Source organism: Rutidosis leptorrhynchoides, chromosome 11 (genome assembly GCF_046630445.1).
Source record: "Rutidosis leptorrhynchoides isolate AG116_Rl617_1_P2 chromosome 11, CSIRO_AGI_Rlap_v1, whole genome shotgun sequence".
NCBI lineage: Eukaryota > Viridiplantae > Streptophyta > Magnoliopsida > Asterales > Asteraceae > Rutidosis > Rutidosis leptorrhynchoides.
The window spans coordinates 132964794-132977511 of NC_092343.1; the positions used below are offsets into that span (position 1 = coordinate 132964794).

General features: G+C 34.1%; 1 non-coding gene across 1 annotated transcript; it reads right to left on the minus strand.

Annotated features, from left to right (window-relative positions):
• Nucleotides 1-1203: 1203 nt before the first annotated feature.
• On the minus strand, nucleotides 1204-1310 carry LOC139878952 (small nucleolar RNA R71). Its single transcript, XR_011769812.1, has one exon. It is a non-coding gene; the product is annotated as a small nucleolar RNA R71 (small nucleolar RNA).
• Between the last annotated feature and the right edge of the window lie 11408 nt (nucleotides 1311-12718).

The following is a 12718-nucleotide window of genomic DNA, read 5'->3' on the forward strand; positions in this document are numbered from 1 at the left end:
CTTTTTAAGATATATCCATTTGGGATATAATTTTACTTGTAAGCTTTAATATTTTTAGACACCTTTTACCTATGTATCAATTATCATTCCAATTAGTAATCTCCATTTGCGATTATAATTTTAAGTTAGTGATAGTAATAAGGTTGGGTTAGTCGAGTGTTTTTAAGTTCTATAAGTCACTCTTTTTCTTTCTTATTTTTATTTTTCGACCTTTTTCCGACGCACTCTTTTTGTTTCTTATTTCTCGGCATTCTAGTTTTAGGACATAGATTTTTATTCTACTTCTTATCTAAATTTTCTGGTTCGTAGTAATAGTTAGATTTGTACGTGGACCGGGTTATTGGAGCCAAAAGTCCTCAATTATATTGAGACCAAATGAATCCTGCCCCTCTGCTGCATCTTTTGGCTATTCGAAACGTGGGCAAAATCTGAAAATTCTATTAATTGGATAACTTATATAATTTTTCTTTCTTTTTAAAAAACTAATAGGATATTCAGTGAATGCACCGAGCAAGACTTTCACCACCTTTTGTACGTTCACCACCTGTAACTAGATCAAGACATTTAGCAAATATTACCGTCGTTGATTTTTCTTTAGAATCGTCATCCAGTCGACCAAGTACTCCAGTTCAAATTTTCGATAATCCATTTTTTGAACCCGACCTCACAATTGAGAATCCGGAGAATATTCAGGGACTATTCATAGATCCTGAACCACTAAACTTTCCTCCGGAACCACCAATCATTCAAACAGAGATTGTTGAGGAACGAACCATTAAATCAGAATCCTCTAGTGATTCCGATTCAACAAATTCAATTATGGAGAATCTGGAACCTTTAAGTATGGAAGACCGAATGAGAGCTAAACGCACTGGCCAAGGTCACGCAATTACTCATCCTGACATTAATGCGCCAGATTATGAAATCAAAGGACAAATTCTACACATGGTGACTAATCAATGCCAATTTAGTGGTGCGCCGAAGGAAGATCCAAATGAACATCTTCGTACCTTTAATAGGATCTGCACACTATTTAAAATAAGAGAAGTGGAAGATGAACAGATATATCTCATGTTATTTCCCTGGACTTTAAAGGGAGAAGCCAAAGATTGGTTGGAATCGTTACCTGAAGGGGCGATTGATACATGGGACGTTTTAGTTGAAAATTTTCTTAAACAATTCTTTCCTGCATCTAAAGCCGTAAGACTTCAAGCAGAAATTGTTACGTTTACACAGAAACCGAATGAAACTCTATATGAGGCGTGGAAAAGATTTGAAAAGTTATTAAGAGGATGTCCGCAACATGGTTTAGATACCTGTCAAATAGTACAAATATTCTACCAAAGATGCGACATCACTACAAGGAAAGACATCAATATAGCAGCTGGTGGTTCTATTATGAAGAAAACAGAAACTGATGCTTATAAAATTATTGATAACACTGCTTCCCACTCACATGAGTGGTACCAAGAAAAAGATATCGTTAGATCATCTAAAGCAGCTAGAGCCGATTCTAGCCATGACTTAGATTCCATTTCAGCAAAGATAGATGCTGTTGAGAGACGAATGGAAAAGATGACTAAAGATATACACTCAATACGAATTAGTTGTGAGCAGTGTGGAGGACCACATTTGACAAAAGATTGTCTCAGTATTGAATTAACAATGGAACAAAGAGAGAATGTTTCATATCTAAACCAAAGGCCTGGAAATAATTATGAAAATAATTATCAACCGCCAAGACCGATCTACAATCAAAACCAGAATTATAACAGAAATGTTCCATACAACAACCAACAAGGTCCTAGCAATCAACAAGTATCCAATAATACTTACAATCAGCAAAGACCTAATTTTCAAAACAAACCACCACAACCCGATGATAAAAAGCCGAATTTAGAAGATATGATGACGAAGCTAGTTGAAACTCAAACGCAGTTTTTTATATCTCAGAAACAAACCAATGAATAAAATGCTCAAGCATTTAGAAATCAACAAGCTTCTATTCAAAATCTAGAACAAGAAGTAAGTAACCTAGCAAGGTTAATAGGTGAAAGAAAACCGGGAAGTCTACCTAGTGATACAAATGCTAACCCCCGGAATGAAACAGTTAAAGCCATTACCACAAGAAGTGGTACAACGCTTAAACCACCTGAAATACCTGTAACTTCTGATAAAGCTATTCCTACTCCACAAGAACCACAACCTGATCAAGATAAGGAAAAAGAACCGGTAGTTGAAAAGGTTAATGAAGATAACACAGCTAAGGATAAACCTTATGTTAAACTATACCAACCACCACTTCCTTACCCGAGTAAAATGAAGAAAGAGAAACTTGAAGCCGAGCAATCCAAATTCTTGGATATGTTTAAACAGATAAATGTAAATCTTCCTTTCATTGATGTGATTTCAGGAATGCCTAGATATGCTAAATTCTTGAAAGATCTGATCACGAATAGAAAGAAAATGTAAGAACTCTCGGCTGTTACTATGAACGCTAATTGTTCAGCAGTGCTGTTGAATAAGATACCAGAAAAATTATCTGATCCAGGAAGTTTCACAATTCCATGTTTTCTGGGTAGTCTTAGTTCAATAGAAGCATTAGCAGACTTAGGTGCTAGTATAAATCTAATGCCGTATTCATTATACGCTAAACTAGATCTTGGAGAATTGAAACCAACAAGAATAAGTATACAACTAGCTGATCGATCAATAAAATATCCTAGAGGGATAATGGAGAACATGCTATTTAAAGTTGGTACTTTAGTATTTCCAGTAGATTTTGTTGTTCTGGACATGGAAGAAGATTCTCAAGTTCCTCTCATATTAGGAAGACCATTCTTAAACACGGCTAAAGCAATGATAGACGTGTTCGGTAAGAAATTGATCCTAAGTATAGAGGACGAGAGTGTTACCTTTTCAGTTGATAGAGCAATGCAACAACCACAATCTGCAGATGATACATGTTATTATATTCAAACTATAGATGCACATGCAGAATTATTAGAAGAATTTCCAGAATTACAAGGAACAGGAGAATGTTCTTTAGGAGAAGGAACTGAACAAATTGATGAAGCTGAAATGTTAGCTACACTTATAGCTAATGGATATGAACCAACAACAGAAGAAATTTAAATGCTAAAAGAAGAAGACAGATATCGATATAAATCATCGATAGAAGAACCTCCGAAATTAGAGCTAATATCGTCTGAATTACCTGTAATAATATCGTCTTCTCTTACTGAAAATGAGAAATCACAACTCATTTCTGTGTTGAAAGCTCATAAACCAGCCATTGCATGGAAGATTCATGATATTAAAGGAATAAGTCCTTCGTATTGCACACATAAAATCCTTATGGAAGAAGGTCATAAAACGTATGTGCAACGCCAACGAATACTAAATCCTAATATGCAAGATGTAGTTAAGAAAGAGATTATTAAACTGCTAGATGCAGGTTTAGTATATCCAATTTCTGATAGTCCATGGGTAAGCCCAGTTCAATGCGTGCTTAAGAAGGGTGGCATGACTGTCATTACAAATGAGAAAAATGAGCTTATTCCTACTAGGACTGTAACAGGATGGCGTGTGTGTATTGATTATAGAAAATTAAATGACGCCACCAGAAAAGATCACTTTCCCTTACCTTTCATTGATCAAATGTTGGAAAGATTAGCCGGAAATAGTTACTATTGTTTTCTAGATGGATTTTTCGGATATTTTCAAATTCCAATAGCACCCGAAGATCAAGAGAAAACCACATTCACGTGCCCTTATGGTACTTTTGCTTACAAACGCATGCCATTTGGACTTTGCAACGCCCCTGCAACCTTTCAAAGGTGTATGATGGCGATTTTTCACGACATGATAGAAGAATGCATGGAAGTTTTCATGGATGACTTTTCAGTCTTCGGTGATACATTTGAATCATGTCTAGTTAATCTGGAATGAATGCTTATTAGATGCGAACAATCAAATCTAGTACTTAATTGGGAGAAATGCCATTTCATGGTTAAAGAAGGCATCGTTCTTGGACATAAAATTTCAAAAGAAGGAATTGAAGTGGATAGAGCTAAAGTAGATGTAATTGCTAAACTTCCACATCCCACCAATGTTAGAGGAGTTAGGAGTTTTCTAGGGCATGCCGGTTTTTACCGACGTTTCATAAAAGATTTTTCTAAAATTGCCACTCCTATGAATAAACTCCTAGAAAAGGATGCTCCATTCATCTTTTCAGATGAATGTATCAAATCTTTTAATATTCTTAAAGAGAAACTCACTAATGCGCCAGTCATGATAACACCAAATTGGAATCTACCGTTTGAATTAATGTGCGATGCAAGTGATTTTGCAATGGGAGCTGTTTTAGGACAAAGGATTGAAAAACGATTTCAACCTATATATTATGCTAATAAGACGTTACAAGGAGCACAAACAAATTATACAACTACTGAAAAAGAACTCCTTGCTATTGTCTTTGCTTTTGACAAATTTCGTTCATATCTCGTTCTAGCAAAAACGGTGGTCTATACCGACCATTCTGCTCTTAGATACCTATTTTCGAAACAAGATGCTAAACCAAGATTAATCCGCTGGATCTTACTCTTACAAGAATTCGATATTGAAATCCGAGATAAAAGAGGAGCAGAAAATCTCGCCGCTGATCATCTTTCTCGTCTTGAAAATCCTGAGTTAGAAGTTCTAAATGAATCGGCCATACAAGACAACTTTCCTGATGAATATCTATTAAAGATAGATTATAATGAAATACCATGGTTTGCAGACTATGCAAACTACTTAGTATGTGGATTCCTTGAAAAAGGATTATCGTACCAAAAACGAAAGAAATTCTTCAGTGATATAAAACACTATTTTTGGGAAGATCCACATCTGTTTAAATGTTGTCCCGATGGAATAATACGCCGATGTGTATTCGAAGATGAAGCTAGTAAAATTTTAAACCATTGTCACCCAGGACCAACAGGAGGGCATTATGGGCCTCAATTAACAGCAAGAAAAGTTTATGAAGCTGGATTCTATTGGCCTACAATTTACAAAGACGCACACCTTCTTTGCAAATCCTGTGATGCATGTCAAAGGGCCGGAAAAATAAGTCAACATGATGAAATGCCACAAAATGTCATCCAAGTATGTGAAGTATTTGACATTTGGGGTATTGACTTTATGGGTCCATTTCCAAAATCTCATAATAATCTCTACATTCTCGTTGCCATTGATTATGTATCTAAATGGGCGGAAGCACAAGCTCTCCCAACTAACGATGCACGAGTTGTAGTCAACTTTTTAAAACGTCTTTTTGCAAGGTTTGGAACACCGAAAGCTTTAATAAGTGATCGGGGAACTCATTTCTGTAATAATCAACTTGAGAAAGTTCTTAAAAGATATGGAGTAACTCATAAAATCTCCACTGCTTATCATCCACAAACAAGTGGACAAGTTGAAAATACCAACCGAGCTTTAAAACGTATTCTAGAGAAAACCGTAGGATCAAATCTGAAGGAATGGTCTATTAAATTGGAGGATGCACTCTGGGCTTTTAGAACAGCCTACAAAACTCCAATTGGAACCACACCTTTTAGACTTGTTTATGGAAAAGCATGTCATCTTCCAGTAGAAATTGAACACAAAGCATTTTGGGCTTTTAAGACATGTAATCTTGATATACATGAAGCTGGACGTCTACGATTAAGTCAACTAAACGAATTAGAAGAATTAAGACATGAAGCATACGAAAATTCGTTAATCTATAAAGAAAGAACGAAGAAATGGCATGATAAAAGAATCAGAAGTTTAAAAGAATTTAAAGAAGGAGACAGAGTTCTTCTTTTCAATTCACGATTCAAGCTATTTCCTGGAAAATTGAAATCAAGATGGTCTGGACCATTCATAGTCAAAAGAGTTTTCCCATACGGAACGATAGAATTAATAAATTCAAATGGGATTGAATTTAAAGTTAATGGTCACAGAGTTAAACACTACATAGATAGTCCAATGGAAGTTGACAACGAAGTTAATCACAATTTCGATACCACAGCTAACTAAGTGTGGGGAGAATCAAGTCTTTAAAGGATAATATGTATTTCTGTTAGAGTTAGATTGTCTGTTTTCGTGTAGTTCTCGAAAATGGAACCCGAATGGTCTTTCCCTGGCAGACCCTAAAGAACTAGTCTTCTCCCCCCATTCTGAATTTTTATTTTTTTAGGTTTTTACGAAATGAAGACTGCCTGTGAACTAAACCATGGTCTAATGCTACACGCTTTGATCACTAAACGTAATAATGACACACTACCGAGTGAAATAGTATCAGTAATCAGAGAAAGATTGGACGGAGTAAGAAAGGAATCTAGATGCGAAGATAATAAGTTACAATTTGGTAAAGGAAAATCAAAATCCGCAGCGAAAAGAAGAGCACGACACCTAGAAAGATGTCACAAATGCGGAAAATGGTCACATGGAGGTAAATGTTCAAATAATCAAACCTATTCAAATACCGAATTTGTCACTTTATGCAGAGACGGACCGTTCATATGTTTAGAAGAAAAAACACTGAATGCTCGAGGTTACGCCTATGTAGCCATGGAAAACCAATTAAACCGACTATCTTATGAATTGGATAGATCGTATAACTAAGAATACTATCTCACAGGTAAGTCTGTACAGTTTTTTTGTTTTTATTTTTATTTTTAACCTTTTGATAATAAACGCTAATTTGTTCGCTATAAAGTATTAAATTGGTATTGAATAAAATTAGGTTTGGCGACCGAAATTATTGATATCATTCAAAAATTTATTACATCACGGCGAAATTTAACGTTTATTCTTAAGGTATAAATATCTTTAATCAATCAACCCAAAATATTTCAAAAATTCGTCATGAGTTAAATTAGGTCCTGGAACCGAAATTACTTTACCGAAAAGCGGTTGCATATTTTTTATAATACTTGATTGATTAAAGTGGGATAAAAAGCCAAAAAGATTTTTAATTTTATTTTTACCATGTTTTTAAAATTAATATATAAATCTTAAATTAATATTGTAAACTTTGTAAAAATAATATATTTAAAATTGTAAATATTTGAAAAATGTAATATAAGTTTGGTGTGATTTTAAAATATGAATTTTAATTTTATGCATTTCAAATTTTAAGTTTGGTGTGAATTTTTAATATTAATTTTGAATTTTATATTTAAGTTGTGTGAATTTAAAAACAAAAATTTACTTTATTTCGCTAAGTTAAAAATATGATTTTTAAAATTCGTCGTAAGTTGAAGACTAGGTCATTGAACCGAAATTGCTTTACCCAAGGGAGGGACGAGAACTTTTATTATCATTATTTTTAATCTTATTGAATTAAAGTATGACAAAAACATTAAAAAACTAAAAAATCTAAGCTTTTAAAACAATCGCTACAAAAAGATAAATTTTAAAATTTTGTGGAAGGACGGACTAGGACATCGATCCGAAATGACCTCGTCCTAAATAACAAGGGAAACAAAATTTTAAAATTAATTACTTAATTGTTTTAATTAGTATAAAAAAAATACAAACTCCGCGACTCGCGGAGTTTGAAGGGTAAAAATACCGCGACTCGTGGAGGGACCAAAATACAGAAAAAAATAAAACGCCAAAACTGATCAGTTGCACAACCCAACACACCACAAAAACTGCGAAAATACTGCAAAAATACACGAAAAAGACCTCCCAAATTCACAATTTTTCACCGTTAATCATCAAATCTTTCACTAAAATCATGTTGAGAAGGATGCTATCAAGGAATTACTCAAGAAAAACTGTAAATTTCTACACCTAAACACCATTTAATCCGAAAATTGGTGTTCTTGAGCAGTTTTATACCCAATTCGATTTTGATACTTTTTAGTGTAATTATGCTTAAATTATTTATGTATTATGCTTGTATAACCTAGATTGATGCTATTTAACATGATTAGAAGCCTTAAACTTCAAATTTTGAGTAATCTAGGGTTTGTGTTCTTGAGCAATTTGGGGCTTTTTGATATAAACAGGTTATGGCCGATTTTTGTCATGAATTGTTACTAAATTAAGTAGTGTAACATATTTAGGTAGTTAAATGATCCAAACTTTGAGCCTAAACATGATTTTGAGAATTAAAGTGGACTTTTTCAAGTCTAAAATTCATGAACTTGATTTTTGAGAGATAATGCCATTTGAAACTTGTTTAATTGCTAGTAATGATTATTTTGACATGTTATTTGAGTTGAATGCTTATGAAATTGGCGAACATTTTCGTATATGCTTATTTGAAAAAGTGTAGATTTGATGAAAATTTGAAAATGAGCTTAAGTTTGATATAAATTGATCATGTCATTGTAATTATTTTGATTGATGATTTTGCTGACACTAATGCATATTTGGATGCACAAAAATTGTGTTTGATGTGTTTTGCAGACTGAAAGGGGTGAATCTTCATCCCAAGCTCGCAACGCTCCTGCTGAGAATGCGGAACAACAGGAGGTGGATAACTACTACAAACAAGATATACCTCATCCAGTCATGACATTTTCTGATATGCACTTGGAAGATTTGCACCAGAACCTGAGATTTGACAGACTTTGGATAGATTATCCAAAATACCAAAGGGGCTTGCATACTCTTCATTCTAAAGCTGTTGAAGTGCCTAGGGTCATAGAATGGGGACTATTAGAAGCTGTAGAATTGGCCGGGCCAATTAGGGAATTACTTGCACAGAGGTATGGTAATTCTACTTTTAACGATTGGGTACGGTTATTCAACATGCGTAGACCTGTATATAAAGTATGGTGTGAAGAATTGTTGTGTAGTATAGAATTAAATGATTGGGTAGCTAGTTTAACCGATCGATCTTTTATTAGATTTTTGTTAGGAGGTTCGATGCGCCACATGTCTTTACTAGACATGGCTCAGGCTTTACGTATATATATGCCTGAGGAGCTAGCATCTGCTGATTGTAGAGGGTTGATACTAAATGGTAGAAAGATAGATGAAAATTTTGATACGCATGGTGTATGGAGTCAAATGACTTGCCATCACCGATTTAAAGGGGGAAATTACGCTTATTTGGATATAGATAGAGCTGAATTAAGAGTAATTCATAGGTTTTTAGCCAATTCGATTACACAACGAGGTAAGAATAAGGAAAAGGTAAATGAACAGGATTTGTTTTACCACATGTGTATTCGAGACCCACAAAGCGCTGTAAGTATACCTTATTGTGTGGGTTATTATTTATCAGCTATGGTTAGGGGGATGAGACCGCATAGCATAATAGGAGGTGGTATATTTATTACTTTGATTGCTGAATATCTCGGTGTGGATATAAGTCGGGGGGGATTATTAGTCGAAGAACCAGAACCCCGCGATACAATAGGTTTAAATGTATACCATGGTGCGAAGGTTTTGAAGAGGCGAAATAACGCCGCAGTACAATACCATGGTAGACATCCACAGGTTGAGAGAAACCAACAGCCAGGTAATGTGGGAGGGGGAAATGAAATGGCAGAAATGCAAAGGTTTATAGCTTCACAAGAGTATGAAAATGCTAGACATAGAGCATTTGAAGATTGGCAAGTTCATCAAAACCAAATCATAGCTTATTGCCAACATATAGGTAGAAACTATATTCCTACTCCATCGCCCATATTCCCTCCCTGGTCTATAGAGATCCAACCACCGTATCCTACGTATAACCCAGCCGAAGCATTTTATAACACCTATGGTTATGCATGGAACCCCTACTGGTATCAGTATCATCCCTAGTCTACTTAGTTTTATTTATTTTGTAATTTGTAATGTTGATACGTTTAATACTTATGTTAATATTGTAATAGTTTTTATAATTTACAAATTTTTATTTTTAGATTTTAATAATGTTTGAATGTGGGGTAATATACCAAACTTCAAAAATATGTATATATATTTGCAGTTTATCTTATGTACACAACAGGGTAAAACAACGCATTTTCAAAGACTGGCATTAAGTTCATCAAAAGCAACTAATTTTGACGAAAAGATGCAAAATAAATGTGATATAACAACAAGACGGAATGAACAAATGATATGCACCATTTATCATTCAACACAAACACAAATATGTTTGGAAACTTTGGTAAAATTTAATCATTTTCACACAAATCACCCTCAATAATTTAAATTGTTACTGATTTCTTGCAAATGAGGGCATTGCAAGATCTTAAGTGTGGGAAGGGGTTAAATTCTTTCGGATTTTAAAATTTTTATCTTAAACACTTGGTTACTATTAAAAATACTAGTAAAGCAGTAGTTGTATTAGAATCTAGTGCTCTCTGATAATAAAGAACAGCCCTAGTCTTATATACTGACTACCCAATTCTAGTAAAATTTTTCAAAATTTTCAATTAAATGAACTCAAAATCATGTTTATACATATTTATGAATAATAAAACTAGGTTTTAACACCGAAATTATTGTTACCTCGGAAAGGACATAAATTGAGAAACAAACCAAAATGTTAAAATTCATTTAAAATGGAATAGAGGACAATAAAAAGGAAAATAAAAGCCAAGTGTGGAAAAATTTACCAAGATATTTTAAACATATGTCACATATTTCTGTAACAAATAACTGAAAATACTTTTGCTTTGGACTAAACTAAACTGTTTTACCCGATGAAAGAAAAGAAGAGATGGATCTACACGATGAATCAATTCCATCATTAAAAGGAAGTAAAGTCTTCCAAAAAAAAGAAATGCGCTTCTTGATTTAGGTCAGGAAGTTGTCGTCCAGACCAGCTGTAGGTTGACGAAAAATCTAGAAAAGTCATCACTAAAATCAGCAGGAAATCCACGGACCTCAGCATTAAACAGGGTCGCCAAGTGGTCAGATTTATCCTAACCATGAGAAGGATTTATCTCGTACAATGGGGGGCACCATGCAAATTAGCTGGATAAGACTAATGAATCGGATCCCCAGAAAGGATAATCTCCTTAAAAGATCAAAAATTAGCTTTTAAGCCTGATATTACTCAATCCTTGAGATTGACCTTAAAGATTGAGAATTACAAACTCATGGAATTCAATGATATCTAAACTCGAGCCTGAACGAGAAAATATTTTGATCAAAATTACAAACCGATTTGTTTTCTAAAAACCCATTTTCAATGCGTTCATTACCATTGAACGTAAAATCCTAGGAATTCACCTGGAATTCATTAGGTCACCTGAACCAAATCGGGTATCAACCGTAAGAACGGTGGTTGCATAGCATGGTCAAAGACAGGACCTTGTGCCAGACCGGAAAATTATAAGGGTGAGCTTTACTATTGCTCCTACCAAGGATAGTAATTGCGTCCGACACGTTATAGACCATAATTAAAAGCATGTCAGGGGACATTGCCTTAACAGTTGCTTGTTCAACGCTTTCCTTTACAACCGGATGGTAGTTTACCTAAAGGTAATATACGGGACAAGTAAACTGGATGTGTTGCTTTCCTAATACAAGGTTAGCAAGTGGGTGACACAAAACCATAAGTTTTGAGCTAAAATTTTCAAATATGAAACCCACCAAACCCACAAAAATAATTTGCAAACACCGGTGAAGGGTTATTCCGGAAAACTTATCTAGGGTAAAAACTAGATTTAATTTTCAAAAGATCAAATGTTTTCATAAAGATCCAATTTCCTTAATGGATCTAAATTTTTATAGTCATGTGGGACTGTAAACCATATCGTTACTACCATTGTTTATACCGCCGTACAGAAATCACTGATGTACAAAGTGTGAAGAATAAAGAAGTGATTCTAGTATTTCAAGACTATATTGCTTGAGGACAAGCAACGCTCAAGTGTGAGAATATTTGATAATGCTAAAAACGAACATATATTTCATAGCATTATTCCCCAAGAAAGACAAGCTTTTAGTTGCAATTGTTCTATTTACAAGTGATATTCGTTTAAATATTAAAAGGTGAAGACAAAAGACAGATTCGACGAATTGAAGACGCAAACGACCAAAAAGCTCAAAAGTACAAAATACAATCAAAGAGGTTCCAATTATTGATAAGAAACGTCTCGAAATTACAAGAGTACAAGATTCAAAAAGCAAAGTACAAGATATTAAATTGTACGCAAGGATGTTCGAAAATCCGGAACCGGGACCAGAGTCAACTCTCAACGCTCGACGCAACGGACTAAAAATTACAAGTCAACTATGCACATAAATATAATATAATATTTAAATAATTCTTATAATTATTTATATATTATATAAATAATAAAAATCCGTCGGCAAGAAAGACTCCAAAGTTGGTGAGCTGGAATTTCAAACTCCGCGACTCGCGGAGTTTGAAGGCAGAAAAATCCACGAGTCGCGGAGACCCCCTGAACTCAATTCCCTATAAAAGCAAACGAATTCTGATCATTTTATATATCAATATATATCCATCCATCTATCTATACGTAAATATATATATATAATTTATATTTTAATTTTAATTTTAATTTTAAATCCTAATAATAAGGGTATGTTAGCGAATGTTGTAAGGGTGTAAGTCGAAATTCTGTCCGTGTAACGCTACGCTATTTTTAATCATTGTAAGTTTTGTTCAACCTTTTTACATTAATGTCTCGTAGCTAAGTTATTATTATGCTTATTTAATCTGAAGTAATCATGATGTTGGGCTAAAAATATTAAAATTGGGTAATTG